Genomic DNA, 25,325 nt, shown 5'->3' on the forward strand with positions numbered 1-25,325 from the left:
CAGTTCTGTAAGACTGCCCAAAGCTCTCCTCAGCTTCTCAGCTTCTTGATTGATGATTAAGAATCAGCAAATGCATGAAAGGGAAAAGCAGTGCCAAATGATGGGCTCACTCATCATGTTCACCTCTCTGAACTTCCTTTCTCTTTGGGATTTGGCCCTTCAAGTTCTCACTTGGAAACTTTCCAGTGCCTTTAAATAGATATTTTTTCTATTCTGCCTGACTTGTCTGGTTGTTCTCAGTAAGAGGGATGGTCTTAAATAAGCAGATCTGTCATTGATGGGAGCAGAAATCCCACAGAATGGAAGAAGATGGATAAAAGTACTTCAAGGTAGGGAGTAAAAGGAGCAGACCCTGACAGAGAAGGAGATTTTCCAAGACTAGGAAGAGGTTAGTATTTTGTATATTCTATGAGGAGGAAGAGCCTTGCCCTGTTGCCTCACAGTACCCCAAGAAGTAGAAAGAGCTCAAAGAGAAATGACTGCCTGGTCTTCCGGCATCTCCAGCCTCCACAAAATTCCCCACTCTCCAGCAGGGCAGGGAAGTAGCAGAACCACCTTCCCTTGGAGGACCTTAGCTTGTGCAGGGCTATACTGTGATTCTTTCAGTGTTAACTAGTATAGAGAGACCAGAGGGCACTTCTTGATGCTTCAGACTACAGAAGACCCCTGCAACTTGTATAAATCCACCCCCCACCCCTGCAGTAGGGGAGGGAGTCCTAATTGTGACTGTAATTCAACATTTCAGTGCTTTGGCAAATGGAGTTTTAGGTGAGCTTTAAATTGTTTCAGAAAAAAATAAAATAAAATGGTGTTTAATTTACCAGATATTGATGGATGCAAATTCATACCCATTATATATGTTTAAAAATTAGTAAAAACAGCCACGAGAAAATGGCACCAATGGCTATACCTTGAATACTCTACTTGGGCATTGATTTTTTTTTCTTTTGGTAACAGCTTTATTAAGATGTAATCCATGTACTATACAGTTCACTCATTAAACGTGTACAATTCATTGTTTTTTAGTATATTCATGGGTATGTACAACTATCACCACAGTCAATTTTCTAACATTTTCATCACCTAAGAAAGAAACTTAGATGGATGTTTCCTTTAGCTATCCTTATTCTATTTGGAATATGGAAACTTAGATGGATATTTCCTTTAGCCATCCTTATTCTGTTTCCTTATCCTCCCCAGCTGAACAAACACAAATCTACTTTATGTCTCTATAGATTTGCCTGTTCTAGAAAATTCATGTAGGTGGAATCTTACAATATGTGGCCTTTTTGTCTGGCTTCTTTTACTTAGTATACTGTTTTCAAGCTTTATCCATGTTATATAGCATATATCAGTACTTCATTCCATTTTATGGATGAGTAGTATTTCATTATATGGATATACCACATTTTGTTTATCCCTTCCTGATGGACATTTGAATGTTAGGGTATTATGAATAATGCTTCTATAACCACTTATGTAAAAGCTTTTGTGTGGTCATATGTTTTCCTTTCTCTTGGGTATATATCTAAGAGCAGAATTGCTGGGTCAAATGTTAACTCTGTTTAATTTTTTGAGGACTTGCCAAATTGTTTCCAAAATAGCCTAACCAATTTACATTCTCACCAGCAGTGTATGAGGGTCCAGTTTCTCCACATTTTCTCTACTAATTGTTATAAACTGACTTTTTGATTATAGCCACCCTAGTGGGCGTGAAGTGGTATCACATGGTTTTGGTTTTCATTTCCCTGACGACCGATGATATTGAGCATCTATTCATGGGCTTATTGGTCATTTGTATATCTTCTTTGGAGAAAGGTCTATTCAAGTCCTTTGCTTCTTTTCAAACTGAATTGTCTTTTTATTATTAGGTTGCAAGTGTTCTTTTATATTCTAGATCCAAATCCTTTACCAGATGTATGATTTGCAGATATTTTCTCCCATTGTGTGTGTGTCTTTTCATTTTTTTGGCAGCGTCCTTTGAAGCACAAAAGTTTTAAATTTTGATGAAGTCCAATTTATCTCTTTTTTTTCTTTTGTTGCTGTGCTTTTGGTCTCATATCCAAGAAATCATTGCCAAATCCAATGTCATGAAGTCTTTTCATCGATATTTTCTTCTAAGAATTTTATATGTTTAGCTCTTACATTTAGGTCTTTGATCCATTTTGAGTTAATCTTTGTATATGGTGTGAGGTAAAGGACCAATTTCATTCTTTTGCATTTGGCTATCTAATTTGGCTTCTCTTTGTTGAAAAGACTATTCTTTCACCATTGAATGGTCTTGCATCCCTGTCAAACATCAATTAAACATAGACACATGGGTTTATTTCTGGAATGTCATTTCTATGCCATTGAGATATATGTCTATCCTTATGCCTATACCACACTCTCTTGATTACTGTTCCTTTTTAGTAAGTTTTAAAATCAAGTGTGAATTCTTCAACTTGGTTCTTTTTCAAGATTGTTTTGGCCATTCTGGGTTGCCTGCAATCATACATTAATTTTAGAATCAGTTTGTCAATTTCTACAAGAAAGTCAGCTGGAATCCTGATAGGTAGTACACTGAATCTGTAGACAAATTTGGGGAGTATTACCATCTTAACAACATTAAGTCTTTCAATCCATGAACATGGGATGTCTTTCCATTTATTTAGATCTTCTTTAATTCTTTCAGCACTGTTTTCTATTTTTCAGAGTACAAGTCTTGTACTCCTTTTGCTAGATTTATACCCAAATATTTTACTCTTTTTGATGCTACTTTAAATGGGGTTGTTTTTATTAATTTCATACTTGAATGTATAGAAATACAATTGAATTTTACATATTGCTCTTGTAACAATCTTGCTGAACTTGTTTACTAATTCTAATAGTTTCCTAGTGTATGTCTTAGGATTTTCTATACGCAAGATCATGTTTTCTGTGAATAGAGAGAGTTTTGTTTCTTTCTTTCCAATCTGGATGCCTTTTAAAAATTTTCCTTGCCTAATTGCCCTGGCTAGAACCTTCAGTATGGTCGGTGTTGAATAGAGGTGGCAATAGCAGCCATCCTTGTCTTTTTCCTGATCTTAGGAGGAAAACATGCAGTCTTTCACCATTAAGTATGATGTTTGCTCTGGCTTTTTCATATATAGCTTTTATTTATGTTGAGATAGTTTCCTTCTATTTCTAGTTTGTTGAGTGTTTTATCATGAAAGGGTGTTGGATTTTGTCAAATGCTTTTTCTTTGCATACTGACACAATTATGTGGTTTTGTTTTTTACTCTATTAATCTGGTGCATTGCTTTAATTGATTTTCAGATGTTAAACCAATCTTGCATTCTGGGATAGAGCCCACTTTATCATGGTGATACTACTTTATATATGTTACTGGATTTAGTTTGCTAATGTTTTGCTTAAAAACACAGTGATAATGTTGGGGAAAGAGAGCAATTACTTTTAGAGGAATCTAGAGTCTGATTATTTACTGCAAAAAAAAAAAAATCAGTATGGAAAAACGGAGAAATCTAGAAGAAGGAAGAGGAAAAGGTAATTTTAAGTTCAAGCCTCCTCCAACCCTTTAATAAAGAAAGCATATTGCCAAATGGGGAGTCATTTAAAAGTTACTGTGGGGGCTTCCCTGGTGGCGCAGTGGTTAGGAATCTGCCTGCCAATGCAGGGATCACGGGTTTGAGCTCTGGTCTGGGAAGATCCCACATGCTGCAGAGCAACTAAGCCCGTGCGCCACAACTACTGAGACTGCATGCCACAACTACTGAAGCCCGTGCACCCTAGAGCCCTTGCTCCACAACAAGAGAAGCCACTGCAATGAGAAGCCTGCTCACCGCAACAAAGAGTAGCCCCCGCTCGCTGCAGTTAGAGAAAGACCGCACGCAGCAACGAAGACCCAATGCAGCCAAAAATAAATAAATAAACATATTAATAAATAAATAAATAAATAAATAAATAAATGAAAGTTAATGTGGTGTCTTTCGTCACTTAAGAAGATGATACAACTGACCTGATGGCAGTCCAACTTAGCTTTTGGTTATTTTTCCAGCAGCAGCTATGGGTTTTCCTGAGCCCCCATGACTAATGGGCAGATCTATCCCCTGTACATGCAAACTGATTCCCCTACCTCCACTTTGGGAGGCTTTTCACTTGTCGTAGATGAGCTAAGAATCCAGAAGTCCACAACCTAAGGAAATGCATGATATCAGATTGTGGAGTGAATGGGAGACGGAAGATAAGGCCAAGGTTTTGACTGCCAAACTGAGGAGTTTTCCTGAATTTGTTAGGCAGTGAGCAGCCATTAAATGTTTTGAGTCTGGGAATGACATGATTGAAGATGTACTTTAAGAAGATTAAACTGACATTAGTGTATTGAACATAAAAGATGAAATAAACAGCTGTGGGGTGAGACTGAAAAGAAGTACGCGGAAGGATTTGGCAATTGGATTTGATGATCAAGGAAAAGGAAAGACTCCTAGATTTTAAAACTGGATGATCTGAAGTCAGGATTCAACCAGAAGGGAAGATGATAACTTAGGCTTTAGATGAATTGACATTTAATTAGGAAAGATTGCAGACTTTCCCAATCATATTACTTGCATACAACTGGAACTAAAACAGTTAAAGCTGATAGGCATTTACACGGAAAGGAGAATGGAGCTATTTAATTTGGAAAGTGAAAAGATTTTACAAAAAGAGAAAGATGAAAGGACGCATTTATTTCTCTGATGACCTAGTTCCTGGCCTTTAGCTCATCATACTCACCTACACATGACACCACATGGCAGCTCAAGAAAGCAAAGCTTGTTCAGGCAGAAGTGCCCCAAACACACACTCCCATTCTTATTCCACTGCTCCTCATTTTCATCTTCCTGCTCCTGGGTAGCCGGTTCTGTACTCCAGCCTTCCATATGGTGGCTAATCTGCCGGTGGCCTCTTGACTATAGTATTATTCGACTCCCCTTCCTGCTTGTTGGATCCCTCTGTCCATGGGTTCAGATTTCAGAAATCTCACAGGTTCCAGTAAAAGACTTCCTCTGGGCTTCCCTGGTGGCGCAGTGGTTGAGAGTCCGCCTGCCGATGCAGGGGACACGGGTTCGTGCCCCACACTGGGAAGATCCCACATGCCGCGGAGCGGCTGGGCCCGTGAGCCATGGCCGCTGAGCCTGCGCGTCCGGAGCCTGTGCTCCGCAACGGGAGAGGCCACAGCGGTGAGAGGCCCGCGTACCGCAAAAAAAAAAAAAAAAAAAAATCAAAAACTTCCTCTGCCAGCTCAGACCTTCAGAACCCTCTTGTTCAGGCCGACTCCAGAATCTTTGCCAGGAGATAGAAATTGGGCAGTTTATCTTAATTATATTTTCTGAAGAATATGCAGTTATAAAGTAACAGCTTGCAATTCTCTGACTGATTAAAAATTTGAATAAAGAATATGTTTACCTTGTTAGTAATGTTGAAACTCAGTTGTTGAAAAGAGAAAAATGGACTCCCATATCTGTAGTTGAAAACCCAAGGTTTGAGGCTTTTATTTCTTCTGAAACCAGGAGGACCTGGCTGTCAGGCTTCAGCTTAACTTCAACATGATTTAGAAGTCTGTTTCATTTCCCTGATGTTGACTCACCAGTCTGGATTAATTTTCCAGGGTGTTGTGCTAATTATAGGCTAGTGGAACTAATGGACTAAATCAAAATGGCAACAAGTGAAAAAGTAGCAGAGCCCTCTGGGTTCTGCTCCGATGCAGATCTATTTATAACTTCACATTGTATGGTTACTATTAATTAGGAAGTATTGCAATGACCCTCCGTTTTCAAAGGCGTCCACCATCATTTCTAGCTAATCTTTCCCATCTATTACCGCATCCGTTTTATATGGAGGGTGGAGCTGATGAATTACTTGCCTGAAGTCATGTCTGTGGTAAAGCCAAAATCATACTTTAAATGTTATGAATAATAATAAAAATAATTTATTTGTGGAGCATTTGCAGTTTTCAAAAGGTTTCCTCCATTGTCATTTCATGTACACTTACTAAGCACCCCTAAGAAGGTTTCCTGTTGGTTAGTTTGAGGAGAGCGGAAGAGAAGAGATTTCAGTTGACAGCTGTCTTGGTTAAATTTGAATAAGTAAGTGAAGAATACAAAGTTGTTGTTCAGGAGTCCAGAGTTCTAAGTTGTATGATCTTCACTCTCCATCACTTCTTTCTGTTAGGTTTTCTTGGCCTTTGAGGATCCACAGGGCAAACATTCAGTTACATTAACCTTTTATTTTATGAGTCTCTACTTTTGTTCCATCCACATATTAAAGGTAGAAGAATCTAGTGCCACTAGAGACCTCAATTTTTAAAAAGTTGAGATAATCCAGAGATTGTTATGCTAGAATGTTGGAAGAAAATCTCCAAAAAGTGGAAGTGGTTCCAGTGACTGCCGTGAACCGTGACTGCAGTGCACCAGCTTCCTTCCCACTCTCCACGCAACAGCCTAGGCCTTTCCTGGCCTTCACAGGCCCAGAGTGTCCAGACTGTCTACGTCCGATCTCCCAGAACCTTTTATAATCCCACAAGCAGAGAATTATACAGTTAGATGGGTTCTAAAAGGTCATGGAGCCTAACATCATCACCTTACAGATGAAGAAGCTGAGACTCAGAGAACGGAAGTGACTTTTCCAAGTCCCACAGCTAATAATTGTCAGAATTGAGGTGAAAACCTCGTGGACTTTTGCTCAGGTAGAAAAGGAACCGATGATGACAGTCACTCTCTCACTGAAGCTGTGTTTGCCACAGCAACCTAGTGAATTAGCCACACAGGTAACAGTTCCCAAAATGTCTTCACAGATGTTGCTTGACACAGGGTCCTGTGGCCATATTGCTTTGCCCAGTTGGGAATTCATAAGGCAAATTTGAAGACCCTGTAAAGTCTCATGGGAGGAAAGAATTTTGTTTAATCAAGCATTTCTCAACTTATTTCATTATTTTTTTAACTCAGAGAAAACCTAGAAATAGCCTGTGTAACTGGTGCTCCTTTGAACACATTGAAGAATAAATAAATGGTACCTGTTGAAATGGAGCAGTCACAAGCAAGATGAAAGCTTATTGCTTAGTTCTTAGCTACATGTTATTTTATCTTCACAACACCTTAGGAACAGGTATTATTACCCCTACTTACCGATGGGCTCAAGATTCTGGTTGCATGTGAAAGACTGAGCTCAAGCTTGCTTAAATGCAAAGTGGGGTTTATTGGTTTATGTCACTGAGAAGCTTGGAATATTGAAACTCGCAAGATTCTTTCTCTCCTACCTCTGCTTCTTGCTGTTTGCCAAGTCTGTTCATTCACTTTACTGACAGATGTCCTCATAAGAATGGAGACATGGCTGTACTCAGCTTAGGTTCATGCCCCAACTTCTCTGCAGCCAGATAGGAAAGGATTTTTCCCCTGCCAGTACCACTGAGCAAGATCCTGGAGAGGGACTCTATTTGGCGGGTGAGGGTCCTGTGCCCCTCTGCTGTCCACCTCTATGGCTAGGAAAATAGGTACTGTGATTGGTTTAGACTGAGTCTCCTGCCCTCTCCTATAGACAAGGAAGATACATTTCCAGAAGACCCGAAAGGAACTCAGACAAAAAAAATAGTCAGTCTGAAAGTTAAGTAACCTGTCTCAGGTCACATAGCCAATAAGTGGTGGGACTGGGATTTGAACCCAGGTCTGTCTGACTCCAAACTCTCTCTCTCTCTCCATATATATATATATATATATATATATATATATATATATATATATTTCCCTGTACACTTCGTTGTTTCAATAAGATATAATCTTCACTCTTAAGAAAGGAATAGCCTGATAGAAAAGATGCACAACCCTGTAGAATTAGTGGTGAAAGTTACAAGAACAATGGGTGTTCAGGGGTTGGTGAGATCATGTCTTTTTTTTTTTTTTAAATGTTGAACCTTCTTTTAATTTAATTTATTTTTATTTTTTGGCTGTGTTGGGTCTTCGTTTCTGTGCAAGGGCTTTCTCTAGTTGTGGCAAGTGGGGGCCATTCTTCATTGTGGTGCGCGGGCCTCTCACTGTCGTGGCCTCTCTTGTTGCGGAGCACAGGCTCCAGACACGCAGGCTCAGTAGTTGTGGTTCATGGGCCTAGTTTCTCCGCGGCATGTGGGATCTTCCCAGACCAGGGCTTGAACCCGTGTTCCCTGCATTACCAGGCAGATTCTCAACCACTGCGCCACCAGGGAAGCCTGTGAGATCATGTCTTGATCATAACCTGCAGAGCCAGTGCTCCAAATTCTTTTGGGATTATGGGCACCTTTGAGGATCTCAAGAACCCTGTGAACATTTCCCCCCAAAATACTCTCTCTCTCTCTCTCTCTCTCTCTCTCTCTCTCTCTCTCACACACACACACACACACAATGTTGCCTGCATTTTTTGCATGCATTTTAAAGGTGTTCATGGACTCCTGTAAGCTCATCCTTTGTTTTTCAAGGTACTCAAGACTTAGAGTTAAGAATTACTGCTTTGAAATGTACTAGTCTAGAAGAACCAGTTCAAAAGATAGAGGCTTTCTGTAGAATGTTGGTATGACCAACCTCAGGTGTTGGTCCTTCAGTATTAGCAAGGAATGCCCAGGAAGCCCAAGTCAGGGCCATGTAGAGAGAGGAAAGGCACAGGAAATAGTGTGTTCCTTGGAGCAAATTTTGGGGCACATCTATAAACAAATAAATGGTACTTGTTAAATGAGGCAATCACAAACAGGGTGGGAATGATTGTTAGAAGTTACTGTTGCTATTTTTATTGTAAATAATAGAATCATAACCATCTAATTTGACCTCATTTTAAAGAAAAAGAAAGATGGAGAGGGTAAAGGGATTTACTCAAGGACACACAACTGATGAAGTTCTATAACTGAACAAAACGGGGTTCACCAGGTGCTCTTGTCCAGTGCTCTTTCTTCATTCCATGTCACCACATAATCACACCTTAAAGGGAAGAGGATGAATATAAATAATAGCGTTCACTTATTATTACACTCCTCCCACTTTATTATAACTTGTTTTAACTGTTTGTTTTTTCCACCAGAATGTAAACCCCATGAGAGCAGAACCTACGCCTGCTTAATAATTCACTGCACCATCCCTAGGACCTAGGTCATAGGAGACACTCAGTAAGTACCTCTCTCCTCTGAATGCCTGAAGAATGACTGAGCAACAGGAATTCCCTTCCTTGAGATGGAATACATCCCTTGCTGTTTATATAATTTCTGATGTGGCTTCTGTCACTCCACCCTCATTTTTCTCCCTTGGCACCCTCTGCAATTTCTCAGTGCTCCTGACTCATGCCAAGGAATCCTCTACCTTCCATATATTTTAAAGGCACAGGGACTTCTAACTCCTTGTTGACTGATTGATGGAGCCCTGGAAATGCAGTGCTCACCTGCATTTCCCTCCTGACTCCCACCGGGAGAGTTCTAGATCCCTGGGAAACACTCCTCTGGCCTGCCTAAGAGAGGACCAGCCCACTCCACAGAAAGCACCACTTCCTCCTCCTCATTAACAGATGCCACCAGGGGGATAGATCTTTTCTAAATTTCCTTGAAACCCAGGCCAGCTTTGATAAAAGGAAAAGTGTTCCCACTGTTTATTAACCAAACCATATGTCCTTAGTCACTTGGCAAAAGGTAGTTATGGATGCTATGCTATGTCTGTCAGTAGGCAGCTTGTGTCTAATTAATCCAAAGGAAATATTTGTATGATGTACTTTTACTGAAGAAGGATATGTGTTCAAACCTTTGCAAATTTACACTGAAATTAATTTTTCAAGGTCCATATAACCACAGCTCTATCAAATCTTCCTTTAAAACACACGTCATTTAAAGTGTGACTAACCATGATAAATTACACACATTTATAAATGTCATCTCTCATAGTGTTGTTGTGAAACTTAAAGAGAATGAAGTGTGAAAAACGCCCAGCACCATGCTTGGCATATCAGTTGCCTTTCTTCTTATTCTATTTCCATTTTTTATGGTGGTAGAAGCCAAAACAGGTGAAATTCCTATCTGTATGGGCTGTAAATAACAGAAAACTCCTAAGAGCTTAAGAAATAGGAGCTTTTTCCCTCACGTAGAATTAAGTCTAATGGAGTCTGCTGGTTTGGTTAGTCTGGGAGCCCAATAAATCCACAGCCGGTAGCTCTTCAGTTCTCTTGGCCTTTGCCTCATGCATATTGCTTCATGGTTCCAAAATGGCTACTGCAGCTCCAGACATCGTATTCATATCTGAGACAGGAAGGAAGGGTAAAAGACCTATCTAGTCCTCTCATTAGGAAAGCAAAAATTTTTTTCAGACCACTCTCTACCCTCCAGCATTTTCATGTCTCATTGGCAACTCAGCCTCACTGGAGTTGAGAAAATGAGTACTTAGCTTTTTCAGCCTTTATAGTGGAGGTAGACAAAGGAGAGGTGGTCAGAAGTGGGTCTTCAGTCAGCTAACTTGAAATATTGCCACACTGAGGCTCTTAGTATGACCCTCAATTGTTTTGCAGAGCTGGGGGAGAGAGTTGAGAGTCACTTAGTAAGATTCAACTTTGCTTTCTCGGTCTAACTAAAGACTAAATTTAGCATAGTTGGATTCCATCTGGGACATATATGGGTCTTTTAAGCTGCATAGTAAGTGGGGTGCTGGAGCTGGCTCTTACCATCTCACGAGAGCCAGTTGTTAAATTTTTAGGAATGTTGTGAGCCAGCTGATAAACACAGTCATTATTTTAATTTTATTTATTTATTTATTTTTTTGCAGTACGTGGGCCTCTCACTGTTGTGGCCTCTCCCGTTGAGGAGCACAGGCTCTGGACACGCAGGCTCAGCGGCCATGGCTCACAGGCCTAGCCGTTCCGCGGCATGTGAGATCTTCCCGGACCGGGGCACAAACCCGTGTCCCCTGCATTGACAGGCGGACTCTCAACCACTGCGCCACCAGGGAAGCCCCACAGTCATTATTAAAATGGAATTACATTAACTTAAAATTAAATAAATTATTTTGAAAAAGGTCATAAATACTCAAAAAGACTCACCACTTCCTAACATTGTATTACATTTCACTACTAACTATGCTCTTGAGGTTATTTATGTCTGCTATATCTGTATGGCATTCTAAAAATGTGCTACTGTGCTTTTCTTCTCATCTCTGTGTTTAGTGACAACTTGTTGGTAGTTTTAAATTGGCCATGGTGGAAGTATTTACACCACAGAAATCAGCAAATGCTACAAATCTGGTGGTTTTTCTTTTTGAGGTAGTCAGTTAGACATTTACTAGCACACCATTGTGCACAGTCTTAGAAAACAATAATTTGGAGAGAGGATGGATATGCATGGACATTTGAGGTAAGTAGGTAGGCATTATAAAACAATTCTCAGGGCTTCCCTGGTGACGCAGTGGTTGAGAGTCCACCTGCCGATGCAGGGGACACGGGTTTGTGCCCCGGTCCAGGAAGATCCCACATGCTGCGGAGCGGCTAGGCCCGTGAGCCATGGCCGCTGAGCCTGCGCGTCCGTAGCCTGTGCTCCACAACGGGAGAGGCCACAACAGTGAGAGGCCCACGTACTGCAAGAAAAAAACAAACAAACAAAAAACCCCCCACAATTCTCAGAGCCCTGCCAGAGATAAAACACATAAAGAGATGGTTCCCTGTGTTTTAAACCAACACAATAGGAAGGCATTCTATAGAGCTTACTTTTTGCAGAGATGCAAAGAAAAGCGGAATTTCTTCAGCCCCTGGTACTTAAGAGTCATCCTCAAACCATACTGTTCTCCTTCATTGCCACTTCATCATTAATAACCCCCCACTGCATACCTACTATGGGTTAGATCCTGAGTTTAACCAAGCAACATTAAATATGGTCTCTATTCTCAAGGAACTTATGATTCAACTGGAATATGCAGAGGAAAAAAAATGAAAGTAGTCTATTCTTTTGTTCTAAATGTTCTATGCTTTTTCTTCACAGCACTTATCTTGATTTGTATCACTCTCTGTGAGTGTATCTCTCTCTCTCTCTCTCTCTCTCTCTCTCTCTATATATATATATATATATATATATATATATATTTAATGCTGTGTCCTCCTGTACACTGTAAGTTCCATTAGGAAAGGCAACTTCATCTCGTTTGTTTACAGCTGTGTCCTGGTATCTGCACAGTGCCTTCAAAATAGTAGACACTCAATTAATGTTTGTTGAATGCATAAGTGGATGAATGAAATGAAATGGGTAGCATGGACAATAAGAACTGTAGGAGGTGAGAGGAAGGAACACTTACCAATGACTGGAATGGTTGGGAAAGCTTTGCGGAGGTTCTAGGACTTTAGTAGGATACTGAAGAAAGGGTAAGGCATAAATAAGTTACATGACATATTCAACACAAGGACTTGTATGGCTGGAGTGGAAAGTTTATTCCCTTTTGCTGGAGTTGGAGCAAACTCTCTGGAGTTGGTGGGTTGGGGTCACCAGTGTTATATTCATTGAACTTGAACTATGTTGTTACTTGGACCAAAAGGAGGAAAATGTAATTTAAGAAACAAATGAAGATTAGGGCTGAGGAGGGAACTCAAGGTTGAGAGAAAAGAACAATATCTAACTAGTTTCCCAGCTGCCATTCTTGCTTTTCTACCCATTCTCTGCAAAGAAACCAGAGCAATCTTTTAAAAATGTAAATCAACCAATATCTCTCATGAACTTAGATGAAAAAATATTCAGCAAAACATTAGGTTATTGGATCCAGCAATGTACAAAAAATTTATATACTACAACAAAGTGGGGTTTATTCCAGGGATGCAAGGCTGGTTCAATCTTTGAAAATCAGTCAATGTAATCCACCATATTAACAGGCTAAAGGAAATTCACACAATCATATCAATTGATGCAGAAAAAGCATTTGACAAAGTTCAATTCACAATCATGAAAACTCTACAAAAAATATAGAAATAGAGGGGGGACTTCTCAACTTGATAAGGAGCAACTACAAAAAATTCTACAGGTAACATTATACTTAATGGTGAAAAACCAAATGCTTTTCCCCTAAGATTAGGAAAAAGGCAAGTATGCTCACTCTTACCACTCTCATTCAGCATACTACCAGAAATTCTAGCCAGCACAATAAAACAAGAAAAAGAAATAAATGTCATATATATTTGAAAGGAAGAAAAAAAACTGTCTTGATTTGCAGACAATATGATTGTCTATGTAGACAGGGCCAAGGAATCGACATAAAAATTTCTCAAAACAAAACAAAAAAGTCCTAGCTCTCTCGGCCACCTTTCCATGCTGCCATAATGGTGTGAATGAATGTCCTGACTGATGCTCTCAAGAGCATCAACAGTGCCTAAAAGAGAGGCAAATGACAGGTTCTTATCAGGCCATGCTCCAAAGTCACCAACTGGTTTCTAACTGTGATGATGAAGCATGGTTACATTGCTGAATTTGAAATCATCGATGATCACAGGGCTGGGAAAATTGTTGTGAACCTTATAGGCAGGCTAAATAAGTGTGGAATGATCAGCCTCAGATTTGATGTGCAACTCAAAGATCTAGAAAAATGGCAGAATAAACTGCTCCTGTCCCATCATTTTGGTTTCATTGTACTGACAACCTCAGCTGGCATCACAAACCATGAAGAAACAAGATGAAAACACACAGGAGGGAAAATCCTTGGATTCTTTTTCCAGGGATGTAATATATACATGCAAATAAAATGCCCCAGAGGAAAAAAGAAAAATCTTAGAACAAATAAGTTCAACAAGGTAGCAGTTTACAAGATGAACACACCAGGAAAATCTACAAACAAAAAATATGTGGAAACTGAAATTAAACTAAAATTAAAAGCACAATACCATTTACAATAGTTCCACAGAAAATTAAATACTTAGATATAAATCTGACAAAACACATACAGGATCTGTATGCTAAAAATTATAAAATGTAGATGAAAGAAAACAAAGAAGATCTAAACAAATGAGAGATATACCATTTCATTTATTGTTCATTTAGTGTTCATTTATTGAAACTCAATATAGTAAAGATTTTAATTCTCTTCAAATTGATCTATAAGCTTAATGAAATTCCTATCAAAGTCCCAGCGAGCATTTTTTTATATTAGAGAAGCTTATTTAAAAATTTATGTCAAGCTAAAAGAACTAGAATAGCTAAAACAAGTTTGAAAAGGAAGAGTAGTAATGTCAGAGGAATCACTCATTTGATGTTAAGTTTACTATATAGCTACAGTAGTGAAGACAGTGCGCTACTGATAGAAAAACATATAGATAAATGGCACAAAATAGAGAACACAGAAACAGACACACACAAATATGCCCAAGTGATTTTTGACAAAGTAGCAAACACAATTCAATGGAAGAAGGCTAGCCTTTTCAACAAATGGTGCTAGGGCAATTGGACACCCTTAAGCAAAAAATAAATTAAAAAATAAAATAAAAATAAAAGAACCACACAGAGAGGTGGGGCCAAATCCAAAGCTGAGACCCGGGAGCTGTGAGAACAAAGAAGAGAAAGGGAAATCTCTCCCAGCAGCCTCAGAAGCAGCGGATTAAAGCTCCACAATCCACTTGATGTACCCTGCATCTGTAGAATACATGAATAGACAACAAATCATCCCAAATTGAGGAGCCAGGAGTCAGTGCTGTGCCTCTGAGGTGGGAGAGCCAACTTTAGGACACTGGTCCACAAGAGACCTCCCAGCTCCACATAATATCAAATGGCGAAGATCTTCCAGAGATCTCCATCTCAACACCAGCACCCAGCTTCACTCAACGACCAGCAAGCTACAGTGCTGGACACCCTATGCCAAACAACTAGCAAGACAGGAACACAACGCCACTGATTAGCAGAGAGGCTGCCTAAAATCATAAAAAGTCCACAGACACCCCAAAATACACCACCAGACGTGGACCTGTCCACCAGAAACACAAGATCCAGCCTCATCCACCAGAACAGTCACTAGTCCCCTCCACCAGGAAGCCTACACAACCCACTGAACCAACCTTAGCCACTGGGGACAGACACCAAAAACAACGGGAACTACGAACCTGCAGCCTGCAAAAAGGAGACCCCAAACACAGTAAGATAAGCAAAATGAGAAGACAGAAAAACACACAGCAGGAGAAGGAGCAAGATAAAAACCCACCAGACCTAACAAATGAAGAGGTAATAGTCAGTCTACCTGAAAAAGAATTCAGAATAATGATGGTAAAGATGATCCAAGATTCTATTTCCAAGATCCAAAATCTTGGAAATAGAATAGACAAAATGCAAGAAACAGTTAAAAAGGACCTAGAAGAACTAAAGATGAATCAAGCATCAATTAAAAACACAATAAATGAAATGAAAAATACTCTAGATGGGATCAATAGCAGAATAACTGAGGCAGAAGAACGGATAAGTGAGGTGGAAGATAAAATAGTGGAAATAACTGCTGCAGAGCAAAATAAAGAAAAAAGAATGAAAAGAACAGAGGACAGTCTCAGAGACCTCTGGGACAACATTAAACGCACCAACATTCGAATTATAGGGGTTCCAGAAGAAGAAGAGAAAAAGGGACTGAGAAAATATTTGAAGAGATTATAGTTGAAAACTTCCCTAATATGGGAAAGGAAATAGTTAATCAAGTCCAGGAGGCACAGAGAGTCCCATACAGAATAAATCCAAGGAGAAATACGCCAAGACACATATTAATCAAACTGTCAAAAATTAAACACAAAGAAATCATATTAAAAGCAGCAAGGGAAAAACAACAAATAATACACAAGGGAATCCCCATCAGGTTAACAGCTGATCTCTCAGCAGAATCTCTACAAGCCAGAAGGGAGTGGCAGGACATAATTAAAGTGATGAAGGAGAAAAACCTGCAACCAAGATTACTCTACCCAGCAAGGATCTTATTCAGATTTGATGGAGAAATTAAAACCTTTACCGACAAGCAAAAGCTGAGAGAGTTCAGCAACACCAAACCAGCTTTACAACAAATGCTAAAGGAACTTCTCTAGGCAAGAAACACAGCAGAAGGAAAATACCTACAATAACGAACCCAAAACAATTAAGGAAATGGGAATAGGAACATGCATATCAATAATTACCTTAAATGTAAATGGACTAAATGCTCCCACCAAAAGACACAGATTGGCTGAATGGATACAAAAACAAGACCCATATATATGCTGTCTACAAGAGACCCACTTCAGACCTAGAGACACATACAGATTGAAAGTAAGGGGATGGAAAAAGATATTCCATGCAAATGCAAATCAAAAGAAAGCTGGAGTAGCAATTCTTATATCAGACAAAATAGACTTTAAAATAAAGACTATTAGAAGAGACAAAGAAGGACACTACATAATGATCAAGGGATCGATCTAAGAAGAAGATATAACAATTGTAAATATTTATGCACCCAACATAGGAGCACCTCAATACATAAGGCAAATACTAACAGCCATAAAAGGGGAAATCGACAGTAACACAATCATAGTAGGGGACTTTAACACCCCACTTTCACCAATGGACAGATCATCCAAAATGAAAATGAATAAGGAAACACAAGCTTTAAATGATACATTAAACAAGATGGACTTAATTGATATTTATAGGACATTCCATCCAAAAACAACAGAATACACATTTTTCTCAAGTGCTCATGGAACATTCTCCAGGATAGATCATATCTTGGGTCACAAATCAAGCCTTGATAAATTTAAGAAAATTGAAATTGTATCAAGTATCGTTTCCGACCACAATGCTATGAGACTAGACATCAATTACAGGAAAAGATCTGTAAAAAATACAAACACATGGAGGCTAAACAATACACTACTCAATAACGAAGTGATCACTGAAGAAATCAAAGAGGAAATAAAAAAATACCTAGAAACAAATGACAATGGAGACACGACGACCCAAAACCTATGGGACGCAGCAAAAGCAGTTCTAAGGGGGAAGTTTATAGCAATACAATCCCACCTTAAGAAATAGGAAACATTTCGAGTAAACAACCTGACCCTGCACCTAAAGCAATTAGAGAAAAAAGAACAAAAATCCCCCAAAGTTAGCAGAAGGAAAGAAATCATAAAGATCAGATCAGAAAGAAATGAAAAAGAAATGAAGGAAACAATAGCAAAGATCAATAAAACTAAAAGCTGCTTCTTTGAGAAGATAAACAAAATTGATAAACCATTAGCCAGACTCATCAAGAAAAAAAGGGAGAAGACTCAAATCAATAGAATTAGAAATGAAAAAGGAGAAGTAACAACTGACACTGCAGAAATACAAAAGATCATGAGAGATTACTACAAGAAACTCTATGCCAATAAAATGGACAACCTGGAAGAAATGGACAAATTCTTAGAAATGCACAACCTGCCAAGACTGAATCAGGAAGAAATAGAAAATATGAACAGACCAATCACAAGCACTGAAATTGAAACTGTGATTAAAAATCTTCCAACAAACAAAAGCCCAGGACCAGATGGCTTCACAGGCGAATTCTATCAAACATTTAGAGAAGAGCTAAAACCTATCCTTCTCAAACTCTTCCAAAATATAGCAGAGGGAGGAGCACTCCCAAACTCATTCTACGAGGCCACCATCACCTTGATACCAAAACCAGGCAAGGATGTCACAAAGAAAGAAAACTACAGGCCAATATCACTGATGGACATAGATGCAAAAATCCTCAACAAAATACTAGCAAACAGAATCCAACAGCACATTAAAAGGATCATACACCATGATCAAGTGGGGTTTATTCCAGGAATGCAAGGATTCTTCAATATATGCAAATCAGTCAATGTGACACACCATATTAACAAATTGAAGGAGAAAAACCATATGATTATCTCAATAGATGCAGAGAAAGCTTTCGACAAAATTCAACACCCATTTATGATAAAAACCCTGCAGAAAGTAGGCATAGAGGGAACTTTGCTCAACATAATAAAGGCCATATATGACAAACCCACAGCCAACATCGTCCTCAATGGTGAAAAACTGAAACCATTTTCACTAAGATCAGGAACAAGACAAGGCTGCCCACTCTCACCACTCTTATTCAACATAGTTTTGGAAGTTTTAGCCACAGCAATCAGAGAAGAAAAGGAAATAAAAGGAATCCAAATTGGAAAAGAAGTAAAGCTGTCACTGTTTGCATATGACATGATACTATACATAGAGAATCCTAAATATGCTACCGAAAAACTACTAGAGCTAATCAATGAATGTGGTAAAGTAGCAGGATACAAAATTAATGCACAGAAATCTCTGGCATTCCTGTACACTAATGATGAAAAATCTGAGAGTGAAATCAAGAAAACAGTCCAATTTACCATTGCAGAAAAAAGAATAAAATATCTAGGAATAAACCTACCTAAGGAGACAAAAGACCTGTATGCAGAAAATTATAAGACACTGATGAAAGAAATTGAAGATGAAACAAATAGATGGAGAGATATACCATGCTCCTTGATTGGAAGAATCAATATTGTGAAAATGACTCTACTACCGAAAGCAATCTACAGATTCAATGCAATCCCTATCAAACTACCACTGGCATTTTTCACAGAACTAGAACAAAAAATTTCAAAATTTGTTTGGAAAAACAAAAGACCCCGAATAGCCAAAGCAATCTTGAGAACGAAAAACGGAGCTGGAGGAGTCAGGCTCCCTGACTTCAGACTATACTACAAAGCTACAGTAATCAAGACAGTGTGGTACTGGCACAAAAACTGAAAGATAGATCAATGGAACAGGATAGAAAGCCCAGAGATAAACCCACGCACATATGGTCAACTTATCTTTGATAAAGGAGGCAGGAATGTACAGTGGAGAAAGGACAGCCTCTTCAATAAGTGGTGCTGGGAAAACTGGACAGGGACGTGTAAAAGTATGAGATTAGATCATTCCCTAACACCATACACAAAAATAAGCTCAAAATGGATTAAAGACCTAAATGTAAGGCCAGAAACTATCAAACTCTTAGAGGCAAACATAGGCAGAACACTCTATGACATAAATCACAGCAAGATCCTTTTGGACCCACCTCCTAGAGAAATGGAAATAAAAACAAAGATAAACAAGTGGGACCTAATGAAACTTCAAAGCTTTTGCACAGCAAAGGAAACCATAAACAAGACCAAAAGAGAACCCTTAGAATGGGAGAAAATATTTGCAAATGAAGCAACTGACAAAGGATTAATCTCCAAAATTTATAAACAGCTCATGCAGCTCAATAGCAAAAAAACAAACAACCCAATCCAAAAATGGGCAGAAGACTTAAATAGGCATTTCTCCAAAGAAGATATACAGATGGCCAACAAACACATGAAAGAATGCTCAACATCATTAATCATTAGAGAAATGCAAATCAAAACTACAATGAGATATCATCTCACACCAGTCAGAATGGCCATCATCAAGAAATCTAGAAACAATAAATGTTGGAGAGGGTGTGGAGAAAAGGGAACACTCTTGCACTGCTGGTGGGAATGTGAATTGGTACAGCCACTATGGAGAACAGTATGGAGGTTCCTTAAAAAACTAAAAATAGAACTACCATATGACCCAGCAATCCCACTACTAGGCATATACCCTGAGGAATCCATAATTCAAAAAGAGACATGTAACAAAATGTTCATTGCAGCTGTATTCACAATAGCCCGGAGCTGGAAACAACCTAAGTGTCCATCATCGGATGAATGGATAAAGAAGATGTGGCACATATATACAATGGAATATTACTCAGCCATAAACAGAAACGAAACTGAGCTATTTGTAATGAGGTGGATAGACCTAGAGTCTGTCATACAGAGTGAAGTAAGTCAGAAAGAGAAAGACAAATACCGTATGCTAACACATATATATGGAATTTAAAAAAAATGTCATGAAGAACCTAGGGGTAAAACGGGAATAAAGACACAGACCTACTTGAGAATGGACTTGAGGATATGGGGAGGGGGAAGGGTAAGCTGTGACAAAGTGAAAGAGAGGCATGGACATATATACACTACCAAACGTAAGGTAGATAGATAGTGGGAAGCAGCCGCAGAGCACAGGGAGATCAGCTCGGTGCTTTGTGACCGCCTGGAGGGGTGGGATGCGGAGGGTGGGAGGGAGGGAGATGCATGAGGGAAGGGATGTGGGAACAGATGTATATGTATGACTGATTCACTTTGTTATAAAGCAGAAACTAATTAAAAATAAAAAAAAATAAGCCCAAAGTGGATTAAAGACCTAAATGTAAGGCCAGAAACTATCAAACTCTTAGAGGAAAACATAGGCAGAACACTCTATGACATAAATCACAGCAAGATCTTTTTGGACCCACCTCCTAGAGAAATGGAAATAAAAACAAAGATAAACAAATGGGACCTAATGAAACTTCAAAGCTTTTGCACAGCAAAGGAAACCATAAACAAGACCAAAAGAGAACCCTCAGAATGGGAGAAAATATTTGCAAATGAAGCAACTGACAGAGGATTAATCTCCAAAATTTATAAGCAGCTCATGCAGCTCAATAGCAAAAAAACAAACAACCCAATCCAAAAATGGGCAGAAGACTTAAATAGGCATTTCTCCAAAGAAGATATACAGATGGCCAACAAACACATGAAAGAATGCTCAACATCATTAATCATTAGAGAAATGCAAATCAAAACTACAATGAGATATCATCTCACACCAGTCAGAATGGCCATCATCAAGAAATCTAGAAACAATAAATGTTGGAGAGGGTGTGGAGAAAAGGGAACACTCTTGCACTGCTGGTGGGAATGTGAATTGGTACAGCCACTATGGAGAACAGTATGGAGGTTCCTTAAAAAACTAAAAATAGAACTACCATATGACCCAGCAATCCCACTACTAGGCATATACCCTGAGGAATCCATAATTCAAAAAGAGACATGTACCAAAATGTTCATTGCAGCTCTATTCACAATAGCCCGGAGATGGAAACAACCTAAGTGTCCATCATCGGATGAATGGATAAAGAAGATGTGGCACATATATACAATGGAATATTACTCAGCCATAAAAAGAAACGAAACTGAGCTATTTGTAATGAGGTGGATAGACCTAGAGTCTGTCATACAGAGTGAAGTAAGTCAGAAAGAGAAAGACAAATACCGTATGCTAACACATATATATGGAATTAAAAAAAAAAAATGTCATGAAGAACCTAGGGGTAAAACGGGAATAAAGACACAGACCTACTTGAGAATGGACTTGAGGATATGGGGAGGGGGAAGGGTAAGCTGTGACAAAGCGAAAGAGAGGCATGGACGTATATACAGTACCAAACGTAAGGTAGATAGATAGTGGGAAGCAGCCACATAGCACAGGGAGATCAGCTCGGTGCTTTGTGACCGCCTGGAGGGGTGGGATATGGAGGGTGGGAGGGAGGGAGATGCAAGAGGGAAGGGATGTGGGAACAGATGTATATGTATTACTGATTCACTTTGTTATAAAGCAGAAACTAAAAAAAAAAAAAAAAAAAAGAAACTTGAGCTAATCCTTACAGAATTAACTCAAAATAGGTCCAAGATTTAAATGTAAACATAAAACCACAAAACTTATAGATAAAACATAGAAAATCTTCTTAGACTTCACACCAAAAGCACAATCCAAAAAAAAAAAAAAACCGAAACCAAAAAAAAAAGAGAATACGATAAATTTGACTTCATCAGAATTAAATACTTTTACTCTGTGAAGACTTTGTTAAGAAGATGAAAAGATAAGCTACAGCTTGGGAGAAAATATTTGCAAATCACGTATCTAGCAAAGGGCTACGATCTAGAGCATACAAAGATCACTCAAAATTCAACAGTAAAAACAAACGATCCAGTTAGAAAATGGGCAGAAGACATGTAGAGACATTTCACTGAAGTACAGATGACAAATAAGCACATGAAAAGATGTTCAACATCATTAGCCGTTAGGGAAATGTAAATTACAACCACAAATAAAATATCACTATATGTCTATCAGAATGGCAGAAATAAAAATTAGTGATAACACCAAATGCTGGTGAGGACACAGAAAAACTGGATCACTAATCATACATTGCTGGTGGGAACGTAAAAGGTATAGCCACTCTAGAAAACAGCAGTTTCTTTTAAAACCAAAAAATCACTTACAGTACAATGCAGCAGTCTCACTCCTGGGCATTTATTCCAGAGAAATGACCACTTATATTCATGTAAAAACCTGTACAAGAATGTTCATATTATTCATAATACCTAAACACTGGAAACATCCCAGATGTCCTTCAATGGATGATAAACAGGGCATTTATTCCAGAGAAATGAAAACTTATGTTCATGTAAAAACCTGCACACGAATGTTCATATTATTCATAATAGCTAAACACTGGAAACAACCCAGATATCCTTCAATGGATGATAAACTATGGTACATACATACCATGGAATACTACTCTGCAATAAAAAGAAACAAAGTATTGACATAAACAACCAGGTGGATGGATCTCAGGGAAATTATGCTGAGTCAAAAAAGCCAATTTCAAATGGTTACATACTGTTTGCTTCCATTTATATAATATTCTTGAACTGTTGTAAATATAGAGATGGAAAACAGATTAGTGGCTGCCAGGGATTAGGGCTTTGGGGGGAGGGGGAAGAGTGGCTACAAAGGAGTTACATGATGAAACAGTTCTGCATCTTCATTGTGGTGGTGGTAAGACTACTCCTGTTATAAAATTGCCTCGAACTATAGACACGCGCACACACACACACACACACACAAGTACAACTATAGAACTGTTGAAATCTGGATAAGCTCTGTGGATGGCAGCAATGTCAATTTCATGGTGTCATTATTGTACTATATTACATATAGGTACTCTATATATTGTATGTATATAGTTATATAAGTTACTAACATAGGGTGAGGAGGGGTGAAATTTCAGGAGACCTGTCTGTACAGTTTTATGCAATTTCTGTGAATCTATAATTATCTCAAAATAAAAAGTTAAAAAATGTAAATCAGATCATATCAGATCTCTTACTTAAAATCAGTAGGAGACTTACTAATCAGAATTAAAAGAAAATTCAAGTTCCTTCCCTTATGTCATCTTCTCCCTAACTATGTCTCTGACCTCATCTCACTCTCCATCATATTAGTAAAGCTAAAGCCACGCACATCTTCTTTTTCATACTCTGTGCTCTTTCACATGCCCAAGATGTTTCGCTTGTTTCCTTCCTGGAAAGCTCCTCACATATCTCATCTGCATGTCTTATCATTCAGACTCACCTCAATGTCACCTCCTTAGAGAACCTTCCCTTTGCCCCCAGTCTAACGCATCCCCCTCCACTCTGTTACTCTCTGTGACATTACACAGTTCATTCCTTCCTAGCACCTGCCATTATCTGAATTTACCTTTGATCTTTGTTTATCAACTGTCTTCCTCCTTTGGAATGTAAACTCTATTAGAACTGGGGTCATGCTGTCCTATCTCTAGCGGTTTAGACAGTGTCTGGTCCTCAACTCCAAGGGACTTCCCCCCTACACACACACACACACACAAACACACACACACACACACAATGAACAGCATTCCTCTTGCCCTTCAGGTTCTGAACAACTTCAAGAAATATAATAAAAGGGTAAAGACAGAAGTGAAAATATCACCTGTATTACCAGTAGGGGCTAATTTGGAAGCGTAGCCTAGGCAAAGCTAACTGGTTGTGGAATTAGGCAGCCTTACCCATTGGGTCCCAGCCAACTCTGGGCTGGATTAAGCCCTCCTTCTCCAGCACATGGAACATAAATGCATGCTAAATATTTTGTGAATGAAAGAGGGAAGAAATAAAGGCTGTGACAAATCTCTGAGTCCTCTCTCGTATTGGGTTTGGGAATAAGGCACAGAGGCCTGCTGATTTAAGGATACCGGGCCCAGAGGGAGGATATGGTGAAGGTTAGAGACACAGGTAGGAGGCAGCCCGTAGAATATCTCACATGCCAAGGCATTAGGAAGCTGTTCAAAAGGAAGTTGGGGGTGATGGTACTTCTTTTTATCCAATTCCATCAGCTCATTTACTTTGGTGCTATTTTCATTATTTGGAGGGGGAGGTGTGAGTGATTGCTTTTCCTATGACTAAGCTCACATCAGTACTCGACACAGGTACAGTATTAAGCAATCCATCAGCCTTAATAGAGTTTATGTCTTTCCCATAACTCTCTTGTCTCAAAAATAATAAAAGCACGCCTAACATGCCTACTTGTCAGCTACTATAAGGTGCCACATTAATTGGAAGTGGAATTTAAAAAAAGGTAACTCATGAGTTCCAAACCATCACCACAGTATTTCCTTTAATGGAAAAATGAAAGTTTTGGGGAGCCAGATAGATATATTGTCTGGACAGTCTGGCTACAGTCATGAATAAGAGATTTTAAAAAGGTGAGTGTGAGCAGAATCAGAGGAAAGGAATACAGGATATTCAAAAGTATGAAGGATAAACAATACAGCAAACTTGAAAAAGAAAACCTTTAAGAAAGATGAAATGATGGTGGCGCAGTGGTTAGGAATCCTCCTGCCAATGCAGGGGATACGGGTTCGAGCCCTTGTCCGGGAAGATCCCACATGCCATGGAGCAACTAAGCCCGTGCGCCACAACTACTGAGCCTGCGCTCTAGAGCCCGCGAGCCACAACTATTGAAGCCCGCGTGCTACAACTACTGAAGCCCGCGTGCCACAACTACTGAAGCCTGCACGCCCTAGAGCCTGTGCTCCGCAACAAGAGAAGCCACTACAATCAGAAGCCTGTGCACTGCAATGGAGTAGCTCCTGCTTGCCACAACTAGAGAAAGCCCGCGTGCAGCAACGAAGACCCAACGCAGCCAAAAATAAATAAGTAAAATAGGGCTTCCCTGGTGGCGCAGTGGTTGAGAGTCGGCCTGCCGATGCAGAGGACACGGGTTCATGCCCCGGTCCGGGAAGATCCCACATGCCGCAGAGCGGCTGGGCCCGTGAGCCATGGCCGCTGAGCCGGCGCGTCTGGAGTCAGTGCTCCGCAACGGGAGAGGCCAAAACAGTAAGAGGCCCGCATACCGCAAAACTAACTAACTAAATAAATAAAATAAAATAATTAATTAATTAAATAAAAAAAAGAACAAGATGATGCTAATATTTAAAAAAAAAAGATGAAATGATGTCTCTATTCTGAACCACCATCATGATCAAATAGCCACAATGTGTGCTGGACACACATCCAACTTTCTCTTGACAGTTTCCCCATTATTTCTCCAGATATATATGTGTAAAGATAAATTTAAAAATATA

The 25,325-nt window shown here is 39.2% G+C and overlaps 1 pseudogene across 1 annotated transcript; it reads left to right on the plus strand.

The window, feature by feature from the left end:
• The first annotated feature begins 13,290 nt into the window (after positions 1 to 13,290).
• On the plus strand, positions 13,291 to 13,717 carry LOC307048293 (small ribosomal subunit protein uS8-like; annotated as a pseudogene). Its single transcript has one exon. The product of its transcript is annotated as a small ribosomal subunit protein uS8-like (transcript).
• The last annotated feature ends 11,608 nt before the right edge of the window (positions 13,718 to 25,325 follow it).

The sequence above is a fragment of the Hyperoodon ampullatus genome (genome assembly GCF_949752795.1).
Source record: "Hyperoodon ampullatus genome assembly, chromosome: 2".
NCBI lineage: Eukaryota > Metazoa > Chordata > Mammalia > Artiodactyla > Ziphiidae > Hyperoodon > Hyperoodon ampullatus.